This window comes from Xenopus laevis, chromosome 5S, assembly GCF_017654675.1.
Source record: "Xenopus laevis strain J_2021 chromosome 5S, Xenopus_laevis_v10.1, whole genome shotgun sequence".
NCBI lineage: Eukaryota > Metazoa > Chordata > Amphibia > Anura > Pipidae > Xenopus > Xenopus laevis.
This window is the reverse complement of record NC_054380.1, coordinates 99,797,694-99,810,301: the sequence shown is the minus strand read 5'-3', so window position 1 is coordinate 99,810,301 and position 12,608 is coordinate 99,797,694. Positions and strand designations below refer to the sequence as shown.

At 37.3% G+C, this 12,608-nt stretch overlaps 1 long non-coding RNA gene across 2 annotated transcripts; it reads left to right on the top strand.

Annotated features, from left to right (window-relative positions):
• Positions 1–6,091: 6,091 nt before the first annotated feature.
• Positions 6,092–12,186, top strand: LOC121394081. Of its 2 annotated transcripts, none has more exons than XR_005961496.1 (3): positions 6,092–6,229; positions 9,098–9,267; positions 11,883–12,186. It is a non-coding gene; the product is annotated as an uncharacterized LOC121394081 (long non-coding RNA). The 2 variants fall into 2 exon arrangements; XR_005961495.1 differs by having other exon boundaries at positions 9,098–9,295.
• Positions 12,187–12,608: the final 422 nt, after the last annotated feature.

Here is a 12,608-nt window from a genome sequence, read left to right as displayed (position 1 = left end):
ATGCAGTCTTTACCCCAATGGCATTTTCAAACCTGTTGATAGATATCAGGTGGGACGGAAGTCAAAGAGGGACCATACGGGACAGATAAGCTGCCATCTTGATCGGAAGAGGAAAATCAGCAGCTTCAATCTGTGCATATATGGTCAGTAGTGATGGGCGAATTTATTTGCCAGACGCAAATTCACAGCGAATTTGTGCGATTCGCCGCCAGCGAATAAATTCACGAAACGCCCATGAAAATTTGCCCAAAAAAATTCGCCGGCGACAAAGAAAAATTCTCCCGCGTCGAAAAAACAGCCGCAGGCGTCAAAAAACGGGCCCCGGCGTCAAAAACAGGCGCCGGTGTCAAAAACGAGACACTGGCGTCATTTCGCGAATTTTTCACCGTTTCACGAATTTCACAGGAAATTCACTAATTTTCCGGCTAAGCAACACAGCGCAAATTCGACCATCACTAATGGTCAGCTTAGGTTATACTGTCAATATACACAAACAACTCCGTCAACACAGGCGCAGCAATAGAACTTGTGTTGGAAATACATTCTGCCTATAGGTATAATTCAGTAGTATCGTTTGATTTGTTGTATTACAGTGCAAACACTATTGTTAAAAAAAATGTTAAAGGAGAATGCAGTTAATCAAATTATTATCCAGTAAACACACTGTATAATTTACTCAATGTATAATTAACCATTATCTATAAGCACAGGACACAGGTAACAATGAAGGGAAAGCTGAGCCTCATAATAAAGAGCTTGTTATTTCTCTTTAAAGTGAAGTATATTACATGGGGTGTTTTGATACTCACAGTGAATTATTTGGCTCATTTTGACAGAGGTGAAATTTGCCCCTTTAAAAAAGATGAAAACGTCCAATTGTTGGGGGCTGCCAAATGTTAGGGCATCCCCCAAGGATTGTAATAACTTGCCTGATAGATGGGACAGGTGATTCTGTTAGCAAAAAACTGCTCCGCCCAGGGTACATGTGAGCAATCATCTTCCTGTTTGTGTGCTGCTTGTGAATAGCCAAAAAAAAATAAGGGAGGAAGAGGATTGCTCATACACAAGTATACTGGCCTGGTGCGGTTTTCTGCTAACAGGAGCATCAGCTTGGGTATCAGGTAAACAATTACAATCCTTGGGGGTGCCCTAAAATTTGTCACCTCCCAATGATTGGACATTTCCTTCTCCTTTGACAACCCGTGCAAAACTAGACTCCACAGTGAATAAGGATTACATTGAACAACTACACTATATGCAATATGAATGCATGAGCCACCATTTATATTTTTGAAAGTTTTGCTTCAACATCTGGATGGTTTGGTTGTTGAATTAGGGAGTTGGGAATTGTTGGTCAGGAACACCTGAATGCTTTAGGTTGCCCAGTTTTGAATAAAAAGAGAACTTCATAGATCCCTTTTAGCAGGGAATTCATTTTAGTTGTTTCATTCATTCATCTGCAGGCTTCTTAGTAACTGAGGTGTACAGCAGGTTGTCCTGTCCGTTCACAAGTTAATATTTCAATGTTATTTTAAGGCCAGCGACTGTTGGTCTCCTGATTTGCTGCCTGGCTGCTAGGCTAAATTAATTCAAGCAACCAATGTAGCAGAAATTCAAAGCCTAAGTTGAGTAGGTTGCTTATTCAGCATTACAGATAATCCATCATTCACATCAGTCCCTGCCCCAGTGGAGCTTACAGTATAAGGTCTCTATCACATCCAAATACTATGGTCACTATGGTCATGAATAACTCTGGGTGGTGGCTGGTGGATATGTTGTAAGAATACCTAGAACATAACATCATATGGATCAAAGTGGTCTGTCTAGTGTAGCACCTTTATCTAGCTTCTTATGCTGAAGAATCAAGGTGGATGGTGGGGTATAACACCTATGGAGCTGTACCATTACTATTCCTTCAAAAAAGGTTTTTTTGTGAGATTCACCATGTATATGAGGATGCCCAGGTGCTTTGCCCTGAGCCTTCAGCTTGAGGGAGCAGATATCACAGTATTACAGCCTTACTCGTTTTGTGTTCTCACAACACTTAATTATAGTCTATGCTTAAGTGGTGTGAGAACATGAAACACCTGGAAGATTGCTCTTTGAGTGCCTGCTCTACAAACAATATGGCCATTGCACTGACAGTTATTTTAGGATACAGATTTGTGCAGTAAGAATTCATTAAGTGGCACATTACCTTTTTTTCCTGAGTGAAAGTGTTACCATGCCTACCAACACATTATTATTATTTTTATTATCTTATTTGAATTAGAAACACTTTTGTACTTTGTGCATTTGTTTTCTGTCTTAGGCTTGTAATTCAGCTGCTAGCGAGTGCCCCTCTACTTGTTATCGCTATAATAAACTCCATCAGTCATCACTGGGGATGAATTTATACCAATTTTGTCACACTGAAGTAAATGAGCTCTTCTTTCAAACTTTCACTTAATGAAAATGTCTGCAGCCAGAGATTTAATTGACAAAAAGGTTCAGACAAACATTTCTCTCTGGATCCCTGTACTTCAGTACTAACAAGTGATGCTTTATTCTGTATATAATTATTATTAACATGTATTTATATAGCGCCAACATATTGCGTAGCACTGTATATTCATTAGTAACTGGTGGATATAGAGAGATTTCAGCTGTTGGTATGACTCTGGGTAATTTAGGCTGAAGGAGTCTGTGGAGACTGGGACCCACTAGTGTTTTTCTTGGTACCCCATTGTTATCTGCTTACAGAGACATTAGGGGGGTTATTTATCAATATCCGAAACGTTCTCACTATTTTCTGAAAGTCACTCTGACCAAATCTACACAGACTTTTTCCTCCTATTTATCAATACATTTTCACAAACTTTTCTTATGCAGGAAAAGAATCAATAAAATCGTGCAAATATCCGAATCATCTGATTTTTTGCGGATTAGTTGCAGAAAACAGACTTTTTTCGTATATTTGACGCCCCAAACCATGAAATGTTCTGATTATTGAATGAAACCAGGATCAGGATATCAACGGGACATCTGCCATTGACTTCTAAATGAACTCGGCAGGAGTACTTTATTTATGAAGCCTCGATTTTTTTCTGGTTTAGTTTTTTAGGGAGAAAAACTTGAATTTGGAATTTTTCGAGATGTATTATGCTTCAAAGCTGCTTGAAATCCAAAAATACCGCAGCAAAAACCTGTTGAAATCATGCAACTGTTAGATGTCCTCACCAATCCAAAGAAGTTTTTTGAAGATCAGAAATATGGATAACTTTGTGCACATGGAGCACAGGGGACCATGGCTTATGTTGTGTTTGTACGCTTGATACTATTCATGTGGAATGATTCAGTAAGAAGAACAATTATAAGTGATCTGAATTGCAGATAACATCCCTAATACATTAGTTTATTCACAGATATGAACACACTACGCATGCCGTGCAATAAATTGTAAGGTTTTTCAAGCACAACCTGCGTTAACTGCGAGAATTACAGCATGTCCCTCCTTATAACATTTATTTCAAAGTTCATGTAACACACAAATCTCCATTGACTGATCTGTATTGTGAGAGAGGTTTCAGGTGACTGCTTCCATTGAAACAAACAATCAGGCATTAATGGCAGCGCATCCAGCTTTCCAACATCCCAGTCTGTTTCATTTTTTTGTTCAGCTTGCAGTTTATGTGACATCTTGTCATGGTTTCAATAGACATAGAGTAACTCACTTGCTGTTGACCTAAATATAATATATAAAAGATGACCATGTGGGACATTGCTAAGGCATACAAAGGCAATACAAAAAGGACAGTCTAGCCTAAAGAGACGTTCCTTTCAATTTTGTAGAAGAAGAGCAGTTGTACTTTTGCCTGCATAGGCAGAGGCTGCCCTAGGGAAATAAGAGGACTCCTCCAGCAAGGCTGATTGCTGCGGATGAATACATAACAAACAGAACACATGGCTGACTTACAACCCAAGCATAAAATGCTGCCTGGCACTGTGGGCTGTCAGGGGAGTCACCCAGGGATTACTTATACATGAAAATAACACTTACATTTTATGTCCTTCATTGTGGAACTGTCCTTCTGCTTTTGCAAACAACAGATATCCAAGACTTTTCATATAAATTCAAAGACTAATTGAGTTTTTCAGAACAAAATCCAGGATGTCCTGTTTAGTGTTCCATGAATGTTCTTTAGTTAAGCTGCTAGTAATGTTCCAGAATTCGTGCTGCCTAGTTGATTGGTTGCAAATCGAAGAAGGTGATGATGCATATATTTTACATATATTATTCATGTTCTTGATTTACAAAAATTGCCATGAACAATGAAAGGAAGAGGGAATTAAATAAATACTGTATATCCAGGTAACATTATACACTGATGGGCATGAGGAACATGGATGAGCTCTGCTCCCGTCAGTCTGGAGTCATGCCGTATAATGAAAGGTGTTGGAGCTGCCTTCATCAGTCAGACCTGCCATTTTACTGCTCAGAATCCTTTACTACAAGTGATAACAATACATCTGTAGTGATGCAAAAATTGCCTTTTCTAAAAATTGCTCCCCTTTGTCAGTCTGAAGCAGATGAATTATTTGCACACCCTAAAACTTGCTTGTTGTCCCAATATGTGTCTGGCATTTGTATATGTACAGGTCTGGGATCCATTATTCGGAAAACCATTATCCAGAAAGATAATATACAAATAATCCATAATAATACAAATTATACAAATAATCCAAATGTTCCAAAATGATTTCCTTTTTCTCTATAATAATAAAACAGTACCTTGTACTTGATCCAAACTAAGATATAATTAATCCCAATTGGAGGCCAAGCCAGCCTATTGGGTTTATTTAATGTTTACATGATTTTCGAGTGGACTTAAGGTAGAAACATCCAAATTACAGAAAAATCTGTTATCCGGAAAACCCCAGGTCCCGAGCATTCTGGTTAACAGGTCCCATATCTATACTGCTGTTTGTGCATGTCACACTGGCATAGATCTGGCCCTTTCCATTGGATGACGCATTATATGGTGCCCTTTCTGTTACCATAAGTAATGGTGATCTACTGTACATTCCACATTTGGTACAACCGTAAAAGAGGCAGCTGGTGCTCTGACAGTTGCCGATTTGGAACCTCATGCTGTTATATCATGTTCCCCTGCTAATTCTTAGTTGCCACTGACTGTTTGAAATAGCTTGCTCTAATGATTTATGTACTACAGTCTACAACACAGATGTTTTGGGGCCTATGTATTAAGCCTCAAATTTTTCTGGTCGAGTTTTTCAGGGAAAACTTTTAGAGGGGGGAAAAAACGAGAATTTTTTGAGATTTATTATACTCCAAGCTCCAAAAATCCTCCAGCTAAAACCTGTCATAGTCATGTAATAGGCAATGGTATATGTCCCTATTACAATTGGAAGATGTTTTTGCCTTCATGATCTTCGACGGTTTCGGGCTGTTTGACGATGGTTTTCAAAATGTTTTTCGGGCGACAATTAAAAAAAGTCCCATGATTTTGTCGAAACTTTTCTCGCACATGCTTTTTCGATTCATGTTTTTTAGCAAATTAAGAGTATTCGTGGTTGGGAGTTTGTTCGATTTTTTTTTAATAATAAAAATGAGAAAAAGCTTTTTAAAAATACCCCCACCATGTTTTCTTTTGACCAAGCCCTATTATACCCAAAATGCCATCAGACACAGTGCACAATTTGTTTTTATTTTGTCTTTTTTTTAGGAGGTAATGAAACATCCATAGGATGAAGGGCTGGCATTTCTGGTGGGTGACCACAAGGGGGATGTGTTGGGCTAACTCCATGCTTCTCTAGTTAGGTTAGACTAAATGCCCAGGGGCTTAATCCTAAACATAGAAATATTCAGGGATAGCTAAGCAGTTTAGAGTGTTTACTTCCATCACTTGTGTTCACTCATTTTGTCAGCATCCCAATACTCACAATTTTTTTTCGTAAACTACCTTTTTGCCGGAAGGATTAGGGATTAGTTGTTTTAATGAGAACAATAAAAATAACTTATTCCATCACATTTTGACCATAAATGGAATTAACTGCTATTAATACAATCTAAATTTTATTTCTAGAATGTAAATCTCTCATACCAGAGCCTTGGAGATCCTTATCAACAAAATAATTTTCACAGGATTCTTCGAAGGCTCATACGAGTAGAAAGACTCTGGCTGGTTGACAATTCTTTGAAAGACTTGAGTGCCATAAGATTGCCAAGGTTTGTATATTTCCCCTAACATTTATAGCAGATCCAGCTTTGGTCTTGCATGGTAAACTAGAGAAAGCAGCCATAGAGACCTTAAAATAGAGGTTTAATTTTATTCCAGGGTGTATTTTAGTACAAAGAATTGCTACATCCCATTGTAATCACTTGTGCTGCAATTAGATATAACCAACCAGACACAGATGTAAATGCTGGATGCCATACAGGCATGAATTTCTTATCCAGAAAACCCAATATCCAGCAAGTTCCAAATTACATGAAGGTCATTCCCTATAGAGTCCATTTTAAGCAATTAATTCTCATTTTTTAAAATGATTTCCTTTTTCTCTGTAATGAGGAAATAGTGCCTTGTACTTTATCCAAACTCAGTTGCAAGAATCCATATTGATGACAAAACAAACACATTGTGTTTGTTTAACCTTTATATATTATTTAGTATGGTGTGTTTCATTTTTTTTTTGTCTTTTTTTTCCCAAGTTGTGCACCTGCTGATAATGATATTTAGGATTTATTAGGGACTATTTCTATGACTCCCCCCCTCAGAAAAACGTGCATTAAAATATGAAATATACAAATCAAACTATAGTTAATGATCTACAGTAAACTGAATTGCAATACCATGTAGCACTCTTCTATAAATGATCAAGACATCTAGACATGATTGGAGATTATTTCCCTGGAAAGCACACAAACCTCTTGGGACACTTGACAATAATGGTAAATGATCCTTCACATTTCTGAGCATTTTGATCACTACATAGTATTTTCCAGATATAGAAATGAAACCACTGCAATTATTGTTAATATAGTTGTTCTTGGTTGGAAAAGCACAGCAAATGGAGCATTGATGGGGAAGCTAAACTTTTACTATGGTAGTAGGGGTTAATAGTGTTAACAGAACTAAGCTTTTAGCTGTGATTCTTATAAAAAATAGTTTGAGAGACAAGGCATTTAAATGGTTCCTTGAATTTTGCAATCAAATTGGAGCAGAAAGCTTGGGGAGCGTTTTATTATCCTGGATGGAGTTCTGAGTGTTTGTCAGTGTTGCTTTTGACACAAGGGGGCACATTTACTAAAGGGCAAATTGTGTGTGGGGGGGGGGTTTGGTGAAAATTCGCCAAAATAACAATTTGCAGCCAAATTTACTAAAAGTCAAAAAAAGACAATTCACTAGCAAAAAAGCTCAGCACTAAAGAACCTTTGCTCCATTTTGCCAGGTGAAGTTTCACTCAGGCGAACGATCGTTAATCCACAAATGTATCAAATTGTAAACTTTCCAGTATGTTACCCTTTTCTCCAAAATCTACTTCACTTGGTTCTACCTGCTGAATTGTTAAGATGAAGCTTCATCCTCAACATTACTATGTCAGGGACATCAGATCTTGGATTCAAAAAATTAACAAAAAAAGAAAAATGCTGGCGTTTTTTCACATTTTAATGTGGGATTATGTTGCCACATTTGTTTTAGGGTATGCTTATGTCTAGGACAAAAAGGATCTCTTTTGTCTTTATTTTGCTTCCTTGGACATTTTTAATAATAAGTGGCCATTTCCAGCAATTTTACCAAAATCACTAATAAATACATACATATGACCTATGCCCTTCATATAAAAATATATAAATTGACGTAAGTATGTTAACAAAGTTTCACTAGGAAGAAAGTAACGCTAGAGAATTTACTAAGAAAATACACCAGTGTTTATCTGCCGAGCCGAATTGTGGCATTTTGATGGATACATTTACAGTAGACATAGCGAGAAACGTGGGACATAGTTGCGCGAAGTATGGCGAAGATTTTGAAGCGAAAATTTGGACCTAAGTAAATTTACCCCAATGGGTCTGAACTGTTGTGCATGCTAGGTATTGCCTGGATAATTATGTTATCACTAGCCGGTGGCTCATGGGAAAATATCTGCACATGACTAGGGTTAGAGAGGTTTAAATCTGGCGACTCATGTATAGGTTACAGGCTGATGATTATATCCTAAGGACAGTGCACTTGCCCTAGGGATCGACACATGTTCTAGACAATGATTTATGAATAAGATCTAAGATCTGCAGTTGAATCTGTAGTTGCAGGTGAGTTCTACACATGGCTTTGGTGAGATATATGCACATGTGCTAGGTGGTGTCTCATGGCTACAGTCAGGGTAGTGCAGATTTGGGGAGAACTATAACTTTCTTATGAGCTGGTAACACTTGGGGGGTTATTTATCAAAGTCCGATTTTATCTCAACATTTTCTGCTACAAACTCCATCAAATCTGCTCGAGTTTTTTTTACGCTTATTTATTATTACATTTTCCCTAATATTGCTTTGCAGGATTGGATTTTTTTTGCCCAAAAACTCAGAGTATTGCACAAAACCCAGCCCACATCAAAAATCATTGGCACTTCTCCCATTGACTTATATGCAACCTTGACAGGTCTGAGATGCCGGATTTTCTAATTCAGACTTTTCCATCCTTGGTGTTTAATCAATTCAGAAAAATTTGTGATATTATCAAAACAAAATCACCCATTTTTCATGATTTTTGCATTCGGAGTTTAGTAAATAACCCCCTTGGTATCAGGAATGTGCACTTCCCTGTCTATAGAAATGACTAAGCAACTAGAACATGTGCTAACTGGTGACTTGAGACTTGGGTCAAGGATCTGGACCTGTGCAAAATGGTGGAGGAATGTGCGGAGGTATCAGTGGATTAAAAACATGACAGGTCTTGAAACTCATTAGCAAATCTTACCCTTTCTTACTTTGTTCATGTATAATTATTTTATACAAAACAACATATTATTCTTGTGTGTTTATAGAAAATACATTTGAACATAATTGACTTTGTGCATAATCTTTTTCTGTCCCCAGGTGCACCGAATTAAATTTAAGCAGAAATTACTTTACATCTTTTAAAAAATTGCCAAAACTGCCTGCAATTCAGCACCTGTCGCTATCTGAGAATAACATTGAAACACTGAGTGGCCTTTCAAACTTGAAGCATTCTCCACTGGAGTCCCTTGTACTGAAGTCCAATCCATGTGAGTTTTTCGAAGACTACCGGCTACAGTAAGTCTTACCACTGAAATAGTTCAACTGAGCACTGTAAAAAAAAAAGTATGCATTCCATTTTGTATCAAGATAGAGAAATAAAGACGCAGTATTGCACTTAGATTTTAGAGGCATTTCTACAATATTTCTATATTTAGTCCACAAGATGTAGCAGTACGTTCAACACTGTGTTCTCTCAATCTTACTGATGTGTGTTTCATCGCAGCAGCAAATTACACATGTCTTTTTGCAGCACTTAGGTGTCAGATAGTCATTGACAGTTAGATCCAATATATCTTATAGGCAGTAACGTAACTAACTGCTTCTGGGCCCAGGTGCAGGATGTGCACTCGCCCCTCCCTCTAGACACTCGGTTTCCTTACCGCCACATGATCTCCGGCGGGCCCGAGGGGAAGCGGTCACTGGTGCAATTGCACCCCCTGCTCCCCCTGGTAGTTACACCACTACTTATAGGGAGGGCTTCCTTTCCTAGCAGATGAATTACTAAATAACTGCCTTTTGCACAAATCCTGCATGTAGAGAGACATGATGTCTGGTGATTTTAATAGAGTGAGCTCTAATACATCTTCTAGGCAAAAGGAGCCCCCTATAAGATATATTGGATCTAACTGTCAATGGCTATCTGACACCGAACTCCTGCATGAAGACAGAATGAAGAGAAACAGATGCTGAGAGAGGAACAGTGAAGATGAACTTCATTATTTCAGAAACATTAAATCATTTTTAATTGATTGTATTTAGAACGGTTCTTATCTCATTATGATGAAACTTATATTAAATTTTCATTTTTGTGATAGTTCCCCTTTAAATTAACTTTTAGTATGACATACAATTTGCAATGGTTTTCATATTTAGTTTTTGTTGAGGTTTTTCAGATATTTAGATTTTTGTTCAGATGCTCTCCAGTTTGTTGCTAGCATCTTATTTACCTTACTAACCAGGCAGTGGTTTAAATGACTGGAACATGAATAGGAGAGGAACTGAATAGCAAGACAAGGAATTCAAAGTACCAATAATAGTAAAATGTAAGTGCACAAGCTTTCAGGGTCAGTGACTCCCATTTGAAAGCTGGAGAGATGAAGAAGAGGAAGGCAAATAATACAAAACAAATTAGGGCCAATTGCAAAGTTGCTAGAAAAAGGACATTCTATAACATGGGTCCCCAACCTTTTTACCCAAAAACCACACTGAAATTTAAAAAGAATTAGGAAGCAACACACGCATGCAAAAAGTTCCAGAGGAGCCATATGTGGGTTCTCATTGGCTATCGGCAGCACTTTAGGGGGCTGGAAGCCTACAGGAAGCTCTGCTTGGCACTACACGTGATTTTTTATTCAGTTAAAGCTTGCCTTTAATCTTGGGGGCACATTTACTAAAGGGCAAATTGGGTTTTTTTTTGGTCAAAATTCACAAGGAATTTGCCAATTTACTAAAAGGTGAAGAAGACAATTCACTAGTGAAAAGCTCAGTGCTAGAGAATTTTCGCTCAGGTGAATGATTTATTCATTTATTAAAGTATAAACTTTTCAATATGTTACCCTTTTTGTCAAAATCGTCTTCACCTGGTTCTACCTAGCGAATTATTAAGACGAAGCGACATCTTTAACATTACATTGTCAGTGACAAATCCTGTATTCAAAAAAAGTCATAGAAAAAGACAAAATGCTGGCGTTTTTCCATATTTTAATGTAGGATTATGTTTAAAAATTGTAACTGTTGAATATATATTATTGACACTTTTTTAACCATGAAGCTCATGCCACATTTGTTTTAGGGTAGGCTTGTTTTTAGGGCAATCGAGGAGAAGAGAAGATCTCTTTTGTTTTTATTTTGCTTCCTTGGACACTTCCAGCAATTTCTCCAACATCACTAATATAAATACATACATATGACCTGTATGTACCCGCCATATTTATATTGACGAAACCTAAGTATTTTAATGAAGCTTCGCTAGGAAGAAATTTTCGCTAGCGAAAGTATACCAGCGTTCATTTGACAAGACGAATTTTCACATTTTGATGAATACGCTTAGTCGTAGCAAATTAACACCTGGGGCAGATTTATCAAGGGTCGAATTTTGAAGTAGAAAAAGCTTCGAAATTCGACCATTGAATTGGAATATTTCGACTTCGAATATCAAAGTCGAAGTTTTTTTACATTGAATTTGGCCATTTGCGGTCAAAGTAAAATTGTTCGATGAAATCCTTCGAATCGAACGATTCGAAGGATTTCATCCATCGATCAAACGATTTTTCTTCGACTTCAAAAAATTTGGAATGAAGGGATGCAGCTGCTCTTAGTGAAGGTAATTTTGTTGCTGTTCTCCTGGAAAGAATAGGGCAATTAAGGCACCACTCGTGTATGTATATGTTTATTCATAGAAACCTACTTGTTCATTGCAACAATACATTACCCCCAGAGCAATACAATAAAAGAATACAAATATATACAAATACAGTATTGATTAAGTGCTACTGCTAATTGTTACGACACAAAAAATAAAGCCCCTGCCCCATAGAGCATACAATCCAAGTGCTTGTGCTAATAGAGACAATGTTTATTTTTGGATCTTTCTATATTTTAGAGTGTTCTCCATTTTGCCAAACCTGAAAACATTAGATGGAATTCCAAAGCTCCCAGAGGATTGGTCAACAGCAGAAGAAAGTAATTTTTGGTTTAGCAAGTGTACAATACTTTAGCGGTGTCTGTATAAGTGCCTGATCCTGCGCTTCAAGAGAAGTCGACTGTAAATATTATTTGTAACAATAAAATATTACAATGACTATTCTGTATTTTGGTTGCATCACATTCTTTCCTATTGATTTTACTTGAGAAGAGAAAAATTCTGCAGTGCTGTGTTACATCTCTGCCGACAGATCTACAGTACAGGTCTGGGATCGGCTATCTGGAAAACCGTTATCCAGAAAGTTCTGAATTACAGGAAAGTCATCTCCCATATATTCTATTTTAATCAAATTATTACAATTTTTAAAAATGGTTTCTTGTTTCTCTCTCTTTTGTTATTGGAGGCAAAACAATCTTATTGGGATTGTTTAACACTTTGGGGGTCGTTACTAAAACTTGACTTTTTCTCACTATAATAAAAAAAAATGTGACCAAACTCCCAAAACTCCAATGACCGTAATTTACCAATAAATCTGATTGAAAACGTTGCTGTGGGAAAATGTGCGTCAAAATCATGCATCAAGTGGAATTGCAACTTTTTTTATTTGATGCTCGAATCTGGCAACTTTTTTCAGTTGTCGCCCGGAAAACCTGACTTTTTCGGATTATCGAATGAAAACCAGCC